This window comes from Ammospiza nelsoni, chromosome W (assembly GCF_027579445.1).
Source record: "Ammospiza nelsoni isolate bAmmNel1 chromosome W, bAmmNel1.pri, whole genome shotgun sequence".
Lineage (NCBI taxonomy): Eukaryota > Metazoa > Chordata > Aves > Passeriformes > Passerellidae > Ammospiza > Ammospiza nelsoni.
The window spans coordinates 20,606,252-20,621,450 of record NC_080668.1 but is presented as its reverse complement, the minus strand read 5'-3'; the positions used below and the strand labels follow the sequence as shown (position 1 = coordinate 20,621,450).

Here is a 15,199-nt window from a genome sequence, read left to right as displayed (position 1 = left end):
TCTGCGAATAAGCTCAAAAATTCCTTCTGAATTGTCTGTTGTTTCTTAAAGGTGGAAAGTGACACAGTGTCTTTGGCATGGTGTGAAAGTGGGGAAGGATGTTCTTCATTCATCCTCTCCAGACCACACTGCCTTTGGAATATGGCCCACTGGTCTGTTTTTGGCCAGCTTTGGTACTCCTATTTGAGGCAGAAAGGGCAATGGCATTTGAAAGCAAAACCAAAAGAAGAATGAGGCAGCCCAAACACCCTGTGCAGATGCAGGCCTTCAGCTGTGACTGGAGATCATTTGGGCTCCTGCCTCTTGGATTTGGATCCCTAAATGCAATAATCTCTTTGGCTGGAGGAAAGCCTTGCTCAAGTGAGAAAGCAGAAAGATCAGAGAGGGTGCTCGGGAAGGTCTCCTGTGGCGCAGAGCTGTCAGCGCCTGTGAGGTGAGAGCAGGCCCGGCCTTGCCTGGGCTGGAGCCCCAGCAGAGCCCCAGCAGAGGCCGGAGCAGCCTGAGCCCCGGCAGAGGCAGGCTGGAAGGAGGCCCTTGGAGCTGCAAGAGGCAGCAGCCGTGCCCTGGGTGCCTCTTCCTGGGAGAGGGTGAATCCTCCGCTCTCAGAGCCCAGGTGGCAGCTGGCTGCTCCCGAGGGGAAACGCAGCCGTGCTGGGCACAGCCCAGCCTGGAGGCCATGGCCGTCTGGAGTGTGCCCAGGAGCAGAGAAAGGCCAAGGGCAGCCGCGGGCCACTGGGCTGGATGAGGATTCCTCCTCTTCTGCTGGCTGCCCTGCAACTCCTGGCAAAGGCCAGCAGTGTGTGCAGCACTCTGGGCACCGGGGCAGGGAGCCAGGCTGCTCGGCAGGCTGGAGCACAGGGCAGCTCCTTCAGGCCCGGCACTTGTGCCAGGGGAAGCGAGGTCAGCGTGAGGCAGGGACAGCTTGGCAGGGCACATCTGCAGGAGCCAGTGCCTCACGCAGCTCTGGGAGGAAGCGCCTGCAATCCTGCAGTTCTGCACTGAGCCAGAGCAAAGTGTGAGATGCAGCGTGTTTGGTAGAAATATTCAGGCCCACCAGGCCAGCCTGCTTTGTGCTCTCTGGCACACAGCAAGCGCTGTGCAATGCAGCTCTGAGCTGCTGGGAGAGAGGCAGTAGGGTATGTGCCTGAGGTGAGTCAAGGGGATAGCTGAAAATGTAATTAGGATAATTTAAAAGTGAGGATGAGTCGAGGGGCCAGCTGGGAATAGAATTGGGATAGAAGAAGACTGCATATTTTAGTTAAGATTTTCAAATGAGTTAAGAAGCTAAGTTAGTAATACAGCTAGCAGAAAGCACATACCTTAGGTAAAGAGTACCAAATATATTAGGAACATAAAGCTAGGAGTGACAGGGATAGAGGAAGCAATTGTGAAGAAGCAGAGACAATAGAAATACCTTGCCTTAAGAATAATTGAACAGTTAGGAGAGCCTTGGACAATGAGCAGGTCAAAAGGTCATGCCAACTGGCCATGAGTTCACCATGAGGAAGGCTGCTTTCTTCCTCCCATACAACCACTCCCTCATTTCAAAATCCCATCAACCCAGTTAAGGGAATACAATTGCGCAGCTGTATAGGATATTCAGCTGATAAAAATGTGAAGCAGAAGGTAATAATTATGTATTATGGGTCCTTAGAAACCTTATGTAAAACCTTTTCTGTAGAAATATAGAGCAGGAGCCTGCAACTCCTTGCACGTGTCTTTGGAAACTGGTTCACATGTGTCCAGCAGTGCAATAAATACCCTTCTTTTCAACTATAATTAGTTGAAGAGTCATCTGTCCATGCTTCAAGGGTTCTGCTGGAGTAGTGAACTGATTTGGAAGGGAGCAGAAGAGTTTCAGCAGGCAATTTTTGGAAGGGATGGAAGCCTCTTGTGACTGAAGGGAAAGCCATTTGGAATGGAGAAATGATCTCAAAGTCCATACAATTGTATCTTTGTGTCTGTCTTGGGTTGACTATGTGATGCTTTTATCCCCAATCGTCTCATTCTGTTTATGTTGAATAATAATAAGTTTTGTACCTTTAAGAGTGTTCCAGAGAGTGAAGCGGGAGACAGAAGAAGCGCGCAGTTTGTTTTCAGACACTGCACTCACTCCTCCACATTTCTGCTCCTGACTGTGTTGTCTGCAGATAGACAGCGGGGCAGAAAGGTGTTCTTTTGAATTTTAGTTAGTTTTTAGCTAGCTGAGGCAAAGAAGTTCCCTGGACTGTTTTTTTTCCTTTTTCTTTGGACCTCTTGAAACTGCTATGGACTGAACACCCAGGAGAGCACCGGCAGCTGCAGCTGTGGCCCACCAGGCCAGGCCTGGCCTGCGAAAATTCCAGCACCGGAGGGACTGATCAGAGACTGAGTGAGCTGAGCTACAACCCGGGGTTTTCTCAGTTTGTCATCTCTTTTAGAGTGGAAAGGAGTCTCATTGTTTTGATATTGTTTTGGATTTATAGTTTAATAAACAGGTTTTTTCCACCTTTCTCCAAGGAGGTATTTTTTTCTCTCCCGGACCAGTTGGGGGGAGGGGCAGATTGGATCTGCTTTTCCCACCAGAGCTCCTTTGGGGGATTCTTCCCCAAAGTTGCTCTGAACCTGGACAAATACATGAATTGGCGCTCAATGCGCGGCTGGAAAAGGTGGAAAAAAGCCCTATTAATTGTGTGTTTGTTGTTGTTAAAGCAGTTAGTAGCCATGCTGCTTGGACCCCTGATGTCTTTGGTTGTGAAAGACTTTTTGTGGCTCTGGGCTCTAGACCTTTTTGAGGTTTCAATACCTTTCTGGTCACTAAGATTATTGTCCAAAGCATGTAATTTTTACAGTAGAGGTGTACGGATTAGAATAGCTGTTGTGCTGGCCTTGGTGATAATGATTTATAGGGCTTTTACAAAGATACTGGAGTCTGTTTATGATATGTATGGTTTATGGTTTCTTCATCCTACCCTGCATCCCAATTCCAGTAGTACGTTTTAGAAATTTATTAGTAATTACACTCAGTCTTTTAGAAGAAGAGCTGAGAATAAGGCTTTCCAGCCTTTACTTCCCTTCTTCTCCTTTGGATCTGTTATGTCACTTTTTGAAAATGTTCAGTTTCCCCTGAATGTTAAAGAGACCATCTTTCTGGTATTTAATCTGTAAGCTTCCTCTATATGGTCTGCAGCTTCTCTAGAATGAGGGCTGAGATATCCAGAGGAGCTGGTGAGACCCCTGACCCAGAAGCAGATGCACGCGTGAAAAATCCTGAGTGGTGTGGAGAATGGGAAAATATAGGCCAAACCCTGAAAGAATTTTCTGGCCCTGTAGACTGGGATTTTCCACGGGAACAAATTCAGAACGCAGCAGAGGTGGGGAAATACCTAAAAGAGAAGTGCCATGACGATTCTAAGGAGAAAAGGCTCATTGCAATAAGCTGGGCCCTGGCCTATGCTTATCGCACTTTGTTAGATAGTGTCGGGCAGCAGACAGAGGCAGGGGGGCAGGGAGATAAATCATGTATCCCAGTCACTCAAGCTGTAGCCAACAGCCCAGGCTCGAAGCCAGCAGCCAGACCAGATAGTGAGCCTAAGCCAGCATCTAAACCCATGGCTGTTGCTACCAGTACTAGAAGTGGGAAACACACGGAAAAAACTAACCGACCAGTGGATGATGATGATGATGGTGATACAGGAGAAGGAACCTCAATGCCTCCTGACATAAAATCAGGAGTCAAAGCGGCAGGTGCAAGATCAGACGCAAATATTGAGTATTATTCCCTGAAGGACCTTCGTGGCCTACGGAAGGATTACACCCGACGACCTGATGAATCCATAATTAGTTGGCTGGTCCATCTCTGGGATGCTGCAGGCGAGGCTACAATTCTGGATGGCACTGAAGCCAGGCATTTGGGATCCCCGTCACAGGATCCTGCCATAGACCAAGGAATGATGAGCGGGGCTAACCCTCACAGCCTCTGGGAACGGGTCCTAAGAAGTGTAGCAGAAAGACCTGTGTGCAGATGATCTCTATATGCAGCAAACCCAGTGGAAAACCATAGAACAAGGTATTCAACGCTTGAGGGAAAGTGCAGTAGCTGAGATTGTCTTCTCAGATGATGGAAACACTGTAAATCCAGACTTGGTACCATGCACATCTGTGATGTGGAGAAAACTTGTACGACTTGGGCCACGAGAATACACTTCTGCTTTAGCAATGATGAAGCGGGATGATGGTGAGGAGACTGTGCTGGATATGGCAAAGAAGCTCCGAGCATATGCAGACACTGTGAATGGCCCAACACATGCCAGAATTGCAGCGGTGAAAACACATCTTCAAAAATTAGAGGACAAGATAGAGGACGGTCACAAGAAACTGAGGGAGGAGATTAAAGAGAGCTTTCTCCAAATCTCAGCAGTACAGATCAGAGGTTCTGGTACCCAACGCAGACGTTCCCCAGATGGCGAGAGAAGGTACATCCCACGAGCTGAGCTGTGGTTCTACCTGCGTGATTGTGGAGAAGACATGGGGAGATGGCATAGAAACCTACCGCTGCTCTGGTACAACGGGTGCGAGAACTGAAGACTCAGAGAGGAAGTTCCTAAAGGGAAGCAGCTCCAGTGGCCAGTAACTGAACTGTCACATATGATGATAATGACAATATTTTTGATCCCCTTGAAGGAACCTCCAAGGCATATGCCCAGGGAAAGAAGGATAACCAGGCTTAGAGGGGCCCTGCCTCTGGCCACGTAGAGGCTGGGGAAAACTGTGGTTTTTGGACTGTGTGGATTCATTGGCCTGGAAAATCTGAACCACAAGAACGCAAAGCTTTGGTTGACACTGGTGCTCAATGCACATTAACCCCATCGAGACATGTGGGGACAGAATCTGTTTCTATTGCTGGTGTGACAGGGGGATCACAGGATTTTACTTTGGTGGAAGCTGAGGTAAGCCTGACTGGAAATGAGTGGAAGAAACACTCTATTGTGACTGGCCCAGAGGCCCCATGTATTTTGGGCATAGACTACCTTCGAAGTGGCTATTTCAAAGACCCAAAGGGACTCAGATGGGCATTTGGAATAGGTGCTGTAGAGACAGAGGGTGTCAAGCAGTTGAACAGCTTGCCTGGACTGTCAGAAAGCCCATCTGCAGTAGGTCTCCTGAAGGTGGAAGAGCAATGAGTGCCAATTGCCACCTCAACAGTGCACCGCCGACAGTATTGTTTTGCGGAGAAAAGAAGAAACTTCGCAACTTTGTAAAAGTTGTAAAGCTTGGTATGCTTTTATTACGATGCGCGCAGGACGCAAGTCTTCTAAAAAGGCATGTGTACTTCTGAAGACTTCGGGTCTTCTTTTATTTCTCTTCTAAATGCATATGCATATAGTTTCACAACAGGTTCATACATATTTATTTTGCGTGACATTTTGCACTAGTTCTTCTTTATTAAAGGAATTTCTAAGTCAGGGGCAAATCGACTTTGTGGTCTTTTCTGTTTTTCTTTTTCTGTCTCTTTGCTGTTTCGGCATGCGAGTTTTTCTTTTAGCTTTGGCTTTAAAGACTTTTCACTTTTCTTAGACACTTCACTTAATTTAGAATGGATCTTTACTTTGTTTTATTCTCTCTTTTCTTAGGAAATAAGTAAATTCTTTTACTTAATGAAAACTTTTATGACAGTAAGTGTCTTTTAGTGCTTCACTATGTACGTTTGACAAAGAGGTTAGTACATCTATTTGTTGTAGCATCTTTTAGTTCTAAATTAACAATATAATAGATTATCCTAAGCTTATTTCAACTAATATTAGTAAAACTACAATGGGGTGGCACAACTTATTAAAGATTCTATTTGCAGTTGGTGACTACTCAAAGATCACATCTCACTAGTGATGATCTATATTTTGTTTTATTCTTTGTAGAACTCTGGTTATCTCTTTTGTATTATGTTGGACAGTAATTAAGGTTTTCTTTCTGCTTCTTTGGAGTCTTTTTAAGCTTTCTAATAGGTCTTGGTGCTTAATTAATTGTTTTACTAATGTAAGGTTTATCTTACTAGGGGTAGGTGGCAGTTTGTGATACATTGTGTAATTGGCTTAAATCAGCTGGTGGGATGTTACTGGTACTAAAAACGAAAAATCACACTTAAAAATTTTAACAAAATTACAAATACAGAGATTAGAATGGTTTCAACTAGACAGAATAACATCATTGCTATCAATTTGTACAGCAGCACAAGCAGTTCTCAAGCATACATTTTTCTTTAGTATATACGAGCACAGTTTCTTGGTCAGTGACTGGATGAATTTCAAAGTGACAAATACTTTGTTCAGTGTCTAAACACACATTTTGAGCATTAATAGTATTACTTTCACAAATGAATCTTATTTGTTCTCTAGTAATGCAGGACTTTAAGTTTACTGTCTGCTACTTTCCATTCATCTTTCGTGCCCACACTCTATGTTCTGAAGGATAGAGTATTGTTTTTTCATGGTTTAATCTTAGAGCAACGATGGGATGGATAACATAAACAGTGGCATTATGTATGGTAAGCACAAAGGCAGTTGCTACATTAGAAACAGGATCATAGGTGAAATTCACTATAGTCTGCTAGGATTGAAACTTCTTTTCAATATTAATTGAATTATCTCACACAATTTTTTGAATTTTAGCTGGAAAATTACTTTCACTTCTTTTTCATATGATTGGAGCTGCTGTTGCTTGTATCTATAATTGTGTTTGTATACAACTGAAAGTTAAAGACACATTCATTTGAACTATACTAAGTGCTTCTACTATCAACTTGTGGTGTTGGTCTCTGGCTTTTTCATACTTGTTTACTTTGGCAGTACTTTTGAAATCTGTCACTGGCTAGTTCTTAATGCTAACAGAGATTACTATAAAGGCTGCTTCAATTTTGTTAGGCTACTTGCTGCAGTGGCTAGTTTATTCACTAGTATTTCTGAATCAATTCTATTTAAAACTCTTAATTTTGTTTCTAATATGCTAGTTAGATGTTTGTTATGGGGAACAGGAACTGCTTTCTGTCTATGACTATCTCTCTTTGCTAGGGGGATGTGCTGGGCTCACACTGCAAATTCAGACACACTTCACAAGTGTATCTGACAGAGGTTTAGGTCATACTTGAAGCAGATGTTTGTTTTGAAATGTAGAGACTTTAGGGAATCTTTTAAGCAGAATCTAACTGCTTCAGACTGGGACAATCACTGATCTAGATCTCAGTAGGAAAAGGGATAGCTATAAATAAAGAAAATCACCTTCTTTGCTTGGGTTAATTTACTACTTGCAGTTTAGCACTTTTTACTAGCTATTGCTTGAATGTTTAGCTAAGCTTGTTAAGCTTAATGAAGCTCTGTTAATGTTAAGCTTAACATCTTTATATCATTTGCTTCTAGAGTAACCTTTCTCATTTGAGAATGTTTAGCAAATTGAGTGAAGTACAAAAGCTTTTAGGTACACATAGTACACATGTTACTTTAAAGGTTTGCACAAGTATGCCTTCTCAGACTGGCCAGTTGTTCATTTCCTACACTACAACATAAACATTCTCTACAGGTACTAAAGCTTTATTAAAACTGAATATATGACTCTTGTGTCGGCAAAAATTCTTCCCTTTTGGGGAGGTCATCTTTACTCTTCCTCCCTTACCTTGGGAGGAGCCTTTAGCAAATCATATGTACTTATTTTGTGAACTGTGATTGCTTTGCATTTCAGCATGATAATCTTTGCCTGATTTCATACGTTGCTATCTTATGCTGCATGCTGAACAACATGTTTGATTTGCTTTCTCTTTGCCTTGTTTTCTTTTTTCAAGGGCCAAGACTAGAGGGCGGTCTGATCTTACAGTCTCTTTGCCATTCTGGGTGATTTTTTAAAGCAAAAAGACATTTCAGCATACAAAAACTCTATCTCACTTATCTTTCTATTTTAAAACAGTACTAACAGCAATGAAGTATTATAGATCTTTTTATTTTTTGAGCTGCTTTTACTGGCAACTTCTTTTCAGTAAGCCCCTCCCAAAAGGGGCTAATTTAGGAACTTGTTTGCATTTGCTCTGGTCAGTTCTCATTATTTATTTCTTCTTGCCCTATCTCGCTTCTACTCAAACCTTTTTACAGACACTTTCACAGTAGTTTCTCAGTTTCTTTCTCATACACACAGCTCCAAGTGGCAGGTATCAGATGTGATTCTTACACACAAGCTCTAAGACCTTAGGTTCTGAATCTGCTTGACCAGAAACCTCTAATTTACACTCGGGGCATGTGCCTGACACTTATTAGAACAGCAAAACAGCAATACTAGTGTTTCTCATAAGCGCCACACTGTAATAATACTTGCATATCTAGCTTTTGCTTACAGGCCATTCTCGTGTGCTTTGGGGAGACGGGGCAGCCAGAGCTGTCCCTGTGCCTAGGGGACAGCTACTGTCACTTCACACAGCATGCTAATCAAAAACGTGACATAGACACTATGTTCTGATCAAACAAAATATCAGTCTTTCTAGTTCTCTTCTTGCACAATATGATTAAGCACTGTGTTTACTTACACTTGTTTTACTGCTTTGCAAAAAGGCTGTGCTAGTCACAGCCAAAACTCTGATATGCTCACAGACACAGACACACGCACTCCCCCCCACTCTTTATTTCAAATTCACTAGAGCCAAGGCTTGAATTGCTGTGAGGGGGAGAATTCTTGGAATTCTTTTAACTCTGCTTTATCGTAGTTAAGCATAAATCACCGTACTATAGTTCTCTTACGTAAATGCCACTCTTGTTGCAACAAAATCTTAAAATCTCTACAAACACTACTATACAATCTGAGAATCAAATTTCTACAATGCAACGGAAGAAAATCACCACACAAAATCACTGGGAAAGGGCATATCTCTCAAAGTGCTCGCTTTTCTCAACACAACACAGCATACTATAATTCAGCATTTACTCACATCAATTTTTCTTGGACAGAATCAAAATAACAGCACACAGTCTAGAGATCAAGTCTAAACATCTAAGGCAAAGGAACTCTCTGAGCTCATACTCACGGTTAAAATGTACCAAATCTACACAAATCACTACATTTAAACACGATAAATACTATTACTGACATTCTTCTACTCGCTTCTCTGCAGGGCACTTCTCTCTCTGCCCTCACAGCCTGCTGCAGCTGGTGCCTCAGGCCTCACTCGGCTGCTTCAAACATGGGTAGTACTCACCCCCCTCGCACTGTATAGCACTGTAGCTCTACTCTCTTTTATACACCATACACTTATACACTTGCACGATTAGAAACACAGTGCACTGACTACACAATGCACACATTAACTATGCAGCAACACAGTGTTCGGACATCACACACACACACACACACACACACAAACAAAACACACACGGGCTCAGCGGTTCTGCTCTATCAGAACTATGAACCTTCAACACACACATACACAGGTTCACCCGGCTCACTCTCAGAACTGCTTGCGGTCTGCTCTATCAGAATGATGAACCCCATCTCTAATACAGCTGCTCTATCAGCTGAACTTAGACGTCTTTGGGTGGTTTACTCTCTTGCTCTCCTTTCCCTCTTTTGGGGGCCCCTCAGTACATGCCGTATCTTCCTCCGCAGGCCAGCAGGTCCTTGTCTGTCCTCGCAGGTGGCAAGTTGAGACGAGCGGAGCCCCACCAGGAAAAAATCCTAGGGCGCGCCTTGGAGGTCCGTCTATCCCCCCTGCCCCTGCGGGGACAGAGAACTCCTGGCTTGGCTCGCCATAATGTTTTGCGGAGAAAAGAAGAAACCTCACAACTTTATAAAAGTTGTAAAGCTTGGTATGCTTTTATTACAACACACGCTGGACGCAAGTCCTCCAAAAAGGCATGCGTACCTCTGAAGACCTCGGGTCTTCTTTTATCTCTCTTCTAAACGCATATGCATACAGTTTCACAATAAGTTCATACATATTCATTCCGCGTGACATTTAGCACTAGTTCTTCTTCATCAAAGGAATTTCTAAGTCGGGGGCAAATCGACTTTGTGGTCTTTTCTGTTTTTCTTTCTCTGTCTCTTTGCTGTCTTGGCATGCGAGTTTTTCTTTCAGCTTTGGCCTTACAGACTTTTCACTTTTCTCAGACACTTCACTTAATTCAGAATGGTTCTTTACTCTGTCTCAGTACCGAACGAATCGAGATGCTGTGATCCCCATCCAAAAAATGATCCGAGAGCTGGAGAGCCAGGGGGTGGTCAGCAAGACCCACTCACCCTTCACCAGTCCTATTTGGCCTGTGCAAAAATCTGAAGGAGAATGGAGATTGACAGTGGACTACCGTGCATTGAATGAAGTGACCCCACCCCTGAGCGCTGCTGTGCCGGACATGCTAGAACTCCAGTACGAGCTGGAGTCCAAGGCAGCAAAGTAGTACGCCACTATAGACATTGCCAATGCATTTTTCTCCATTCCTCTGGCAGCAGAATGCAGGCCTCAGTTTGCTTTCACCTGGAGAGGTATGCAGTACACCTGGAACCGACTGCCCCAGGGGTGGAAGCATAGCCACGCCATCTGCCATGGACTGATCCAGGCTGCACTGGAAAATTGTGAAGCTCCAGAACACCTGCAATATATTGATGACATCATTGTGTGGGGGAAGACAGCAGCAGAGGTGTTCGAGAAAGGGGAGAAAATCATCCAGATTCTCCTAAAAGCTGGCTCTGCCATCAAGAAGAACAAAGTCAAGGGACCTGCTCAAGAGATGCAGTTTCTGGGAGTGAAGTGGCAAGACAGACAGCGTCAGATTCCCACCGATGTCATCAACAAGATCACAGCAATGTCTCCACCCACCAATAAGAAGGAGACACAAGCTTTCCTAGGCACCATAGGTTTTTGGAGGATGCATATTCCCAAATACAGTCAGATCGTGAGCCCTCTCTACCTGGTCACCCTTAAGAAGAACACTTTCCACTGGGGCCCTGAGTAGCAACAAGCCTTTGCACAGATCAAGCAGGAGATTGCTCATGCAGTATCCCTTGGCCCAATCAGGACAGGACCAGAGGTGAAGAATGTGCTCTACTCTGCAGCTGGGAACCATGGCTTGTCCTGGAGCCTTTGGCAGAAGGTGCCTGGGAAGACTCGAGGCTGACCACTAGGATTTTGGAGTTGTAGCTACAGAGGCTCTGAAGCCAACTATACTCCAACAGAGAAAGAAATCTTGGCTGCCTATGAAGGAGTCCAGGCTGCCTCAGAGGTAATAGGCACTGAAGTACAACTCCTCCTGGCACCCCGACTACCAGTATTGGGGTGGATGTTCAAAGGCAAGGTTCCATCTATGCACCATGCCACCAGTGCTACATGGAGCAAATGGATTGCTGTTATCACACAGCACGCTCGTATTGGAAAACTGAATCACCCTGGGATTCTGGAAATAATTACAAACTGACCGGAAGGTGAGAACTTTGGTCTCTCTGATGAAGGGGAACAAGAAGTGACACGGTCTGAAGAAGCTCCACCATACAACCAAGTGCCAGCAGAAGATACCCGATACGCTCTCTTTACTGATGGTTCGTGCCGCATTGTGGGAATGAACCGAAAGTGGAAAGCAGCCGTATGGAGCCCCACACGACAGGTGGCAAGGCCACTAAAGGAGAAGGTGGATCAAGCCAACTTGCTGAACTCAAAGCTGTTCAACTGGCCCTGGACATTGCTGAGAGAGAGAAGTGACCAAAGCTCTACCTTTATACTGATTCATGGATGGTAGCCAATGCTCTGTGGGGATGGCTGGAAAGGTGGAAAGAGGCTAACTGGCAGCGTAGAGGAAAACCAATTTGGGCTGCTGAAGAGTGGAAAGACATCGCTACCAGGGTAGGGAAACTGCCTATGAAGGTCTGCCCATGTACCCAAGAGTAGAGCTGATGAGGAGCACCAAAACAATGAGCAAGTAGGTCAGGCTGCAAAGATAGGGGTGTCCAAAATAGACCTAGATTGGGAACATAAGGGAGAGTTATTCCTAGCTCAATGGGCCCATGATGCCTCAGGCCATCAGGGCAGGGATGCCACCTATAAGTGGGCACGAGACTGAGGGGTGGATCTAACCATGGACAGTATTTCTCAGGTTATCCATGACTGTGAGACGTGTGCTGCCATCAAGCAGGCCAAGCGAGTGAAGCCCCTCTGGTACAGTGTGCGGTGGTCCGCACAAGCATGGGGAGGCCTGGCAGATTGACTACATCACAATGCCCCAGACACGCCAGGGCAAGCACTACGTGTTGACCATGGTGGAGGCCACCACTGGATGGTTGGAAACCTACCCTGTGTCTCATGCTACAGCCCGGAACACCATCCTGGGCCTGGAAAAGCAAGTTCTGTGGAGACATGGCAGCCCTGAGAGGATCGAGTCAGACAATGGGACTCATTTCAAGAACCACCTTATCAACACCTGGGCTAGGGAACATGGCATTGAGTGGGTGTACCATATCCCCTACCATGCACCAGCTGCAGGAAAAGTGGAGAGGTACAATGGACTACTAAAAACCCCAGTTGAAAGCTTTGGGTGGGGCATCTTTCAAAAATTGGGAGTAGCATTTAGCATCTGGTTAGTCAACACCCGAGGTTCCACCAACCAAGCAGGTCCTGCCCAGTCTGAGTCCCTGAATGTACTAGAAGGAGACAAAGTCCCAGTGGTACATATCAGAGGTTTGTTAGGGAAGACTGTGTGGATCAATTATGCCTGGAGTACAGACAAACCCATTCGTGGGGTTGTCTTTGCTCAGGCACCAGGTTGCACGTGGTGGATAATGCAAAGAGATGGAACAACACGATGTTGTTGTTCAGGGAGATCTGATTGTGGGGTAAGAATGGTATGCACTATTGCTGTTCATTGGATGTTACTGCCATTGTCTGTACATTAAACCATACAGACATGAGATAGAAGGAAATGTGTAAGAGTTGAAGGTCTGGGCAAGTGGAAGAGGGAGAAGGAAATGTGTAAGTGTCGAAGGTCTGAGCAAGTGATAGATGGAGCTTTAGGTGACTAAAGTGAAAAGGGGCTCTGCAGCTCTGTAATATAGGGCCTGGATTCAGTGGTCCAGTGTGGGGATGTGATGAAGGCATGGTTGGTATTGCTTGTAATTTTGGGGAAACAGATGGAAATTTTGTATGAATAATGTATGATGTGTTGTAGTATGTTGATGATATGGGGATAAGGGGTGGAATGTCCTGGGGTGACGTTATGATGCTTGTATCCCCATTCATCTGTTCTGTGCCTTTAAGACCGACTCTGAAAGGTCAAAGTTTTGTTTGGGTTTCTCTTATCAGGGACACAGAGATGAGCAGTACAAGGGGCTGTTTTTCACTTCTTGCTTTCAGCTTGCTGCTTTGGTTGCTCTCTTTTCTGCTCTCACTTCTGCTCTGCTTTGGCCTCTGCTTATTAGCTAGTTCTAGCTAAACAGTCCACATCCCTTCCTGGACTGTTTCTCCTCTCCTGTTTCTGTGACCATCTCGAACCTGCTCCGGACTGGGACCCGGGAACACTGTTCGGCTGCAGGAGCAGCCCCAGCGCCGGAGGGACTGAGAACAGAGCAACCACCCCCGAGAGAGACTTTCTGATTTTGTCATCTTTCTCAGAGCAGTGTCATCGGGTATTGTTCATTTTGAGTGCTGGGGGGTGTTGTGCCTGAAATAAACAGGTTCTTTCCAATTCTCTCCGAGGAATTTTTCCCGAACCGGTTGGGGGGAGGGGCCATGTGGGTTTTGCTTCCTGGAGGGGCCCTCCTTTGCAGATTCTTTAACAAATTTGCCCTAAACAAGGACATCTGTGCAATGCAAACGGGGCTGCTGAGCCAGTGCTGCTGTGTCTGTGCCTGCAAGGATGGGGAACTTGTGTGAGCTGGGGGAGAGACCAGGGCTGCAGAGGGGGAATGTTGTTGGCAGCTCCATGAGGACGCTCTGGGACGCTGCCCTGGGCTGTCCAGCACACTGGGGATGGATCAGCCCCTGCTCTGTTGCTCTTTCCCATCTTCCCCAGGGCCCTTGCAGAGCCCCAGCCATGCTGTTTGCCCCCAGCCTGCCCACGGCCAGCCTGGGGCTGCTCACGGGGCTTTTCTGTGCTGAGCATTGGCCTGGGTGTGTTCTTGAGAGAGCCTGGGCAAGGAGCCTGGAGCCCCCAGGCCCTGGGCTGAGGCGTCAGTGCTGCCCCAGCAGTGCCCATGGCCTGTCCCTGCTGCAGCCCCGGCACTGCCACCTCCAGGGCTGTGCCCGGCCCTGAGAGCAATCAGGCCCTACAGCAACACCAGGGCCACCAGGGCAGCGGGGCAGGGCCACGGCAGCAGCACTGGCAACACCAAGTGCTGCTGCTGCTGGGCACAGCTTCTGGGCCAGCACTGATCTGCCCCCAGCTCTGAACACAGACACTGCTGCCGCAGCTCCACAGAAGGCAACACAAGGGCATCTCTGCAGAAAACTTTGCTGGGAGATCCTTTAATTCCTTTAAAGACACCAAGTGCGCAGCCCCTCATTGACACAGTCTCTGGCCACAGGAAGGTGGAGAGAAACAAAATGAGAAAGGGCATAAACAATGAACATTTTCTATTGACAAGAGATAGTAAGTAAAACACAGAAAAAGACACTACAATGAAACAAAATAGATCAAAGATTACTTTTCTTCCACGTAATTGTCAGGATCGAGCAATATTTTAATGTTCCTGAAATCATCCAGTCATCAGTCTCCACACTGCAGCCTTGAGCTCCTGGTTCCTCAGGCTGTAGATGAGGGGATTCAGGGCTGGAGGCACCACCGAGTACAGAACTGACAGGGCCACATCCAGGGATGGGGAGGACATGGAGAGAGGGGTTCAGGTCAGAAAATGTGCCAGTGCTGAGGAACAGGGATACCACGGCCAGGTGAGGGAGGCAGGTCGAAAAGGCTTTGTGCCGTCCCTGCTCAGAGGGGATCCTCAGCACGGCCCTGAAGATCTGCACATAGGAGAAAACCATGAACACAAAACAACCAAGTGCTAAACAGACACTAACTGCAAGAAGCCTAAGTTCCCTGAGGTGGGATTTGGAGCAGGAGAGCTTGATGATCTGTGGGATTTCACAGAAGAACTGGCCCAGGGCATTGCCATGGCACAGGGGCAGGGAAAATGTATTGGCTGTGTGCATGAGAGCAGTGAGAAAGCCACTGGCCCAGGCAGCTGCTGCCATGTGGGCACAAGCTCTGCTGCCCAG

General features: G+C 46.2%; 1 pseudogene; it reads right to left on the bottom strand.

Annotated features, from left to right (window-relative positions):
• Nucleotides 1-14,679: 14,679 nt before the first annotated feature.
• LOC132086165 (olfactory receptor 14J1-like) lies at nucleotides 14,680-15,199 on the bottom strand (annotated as a pseudogene).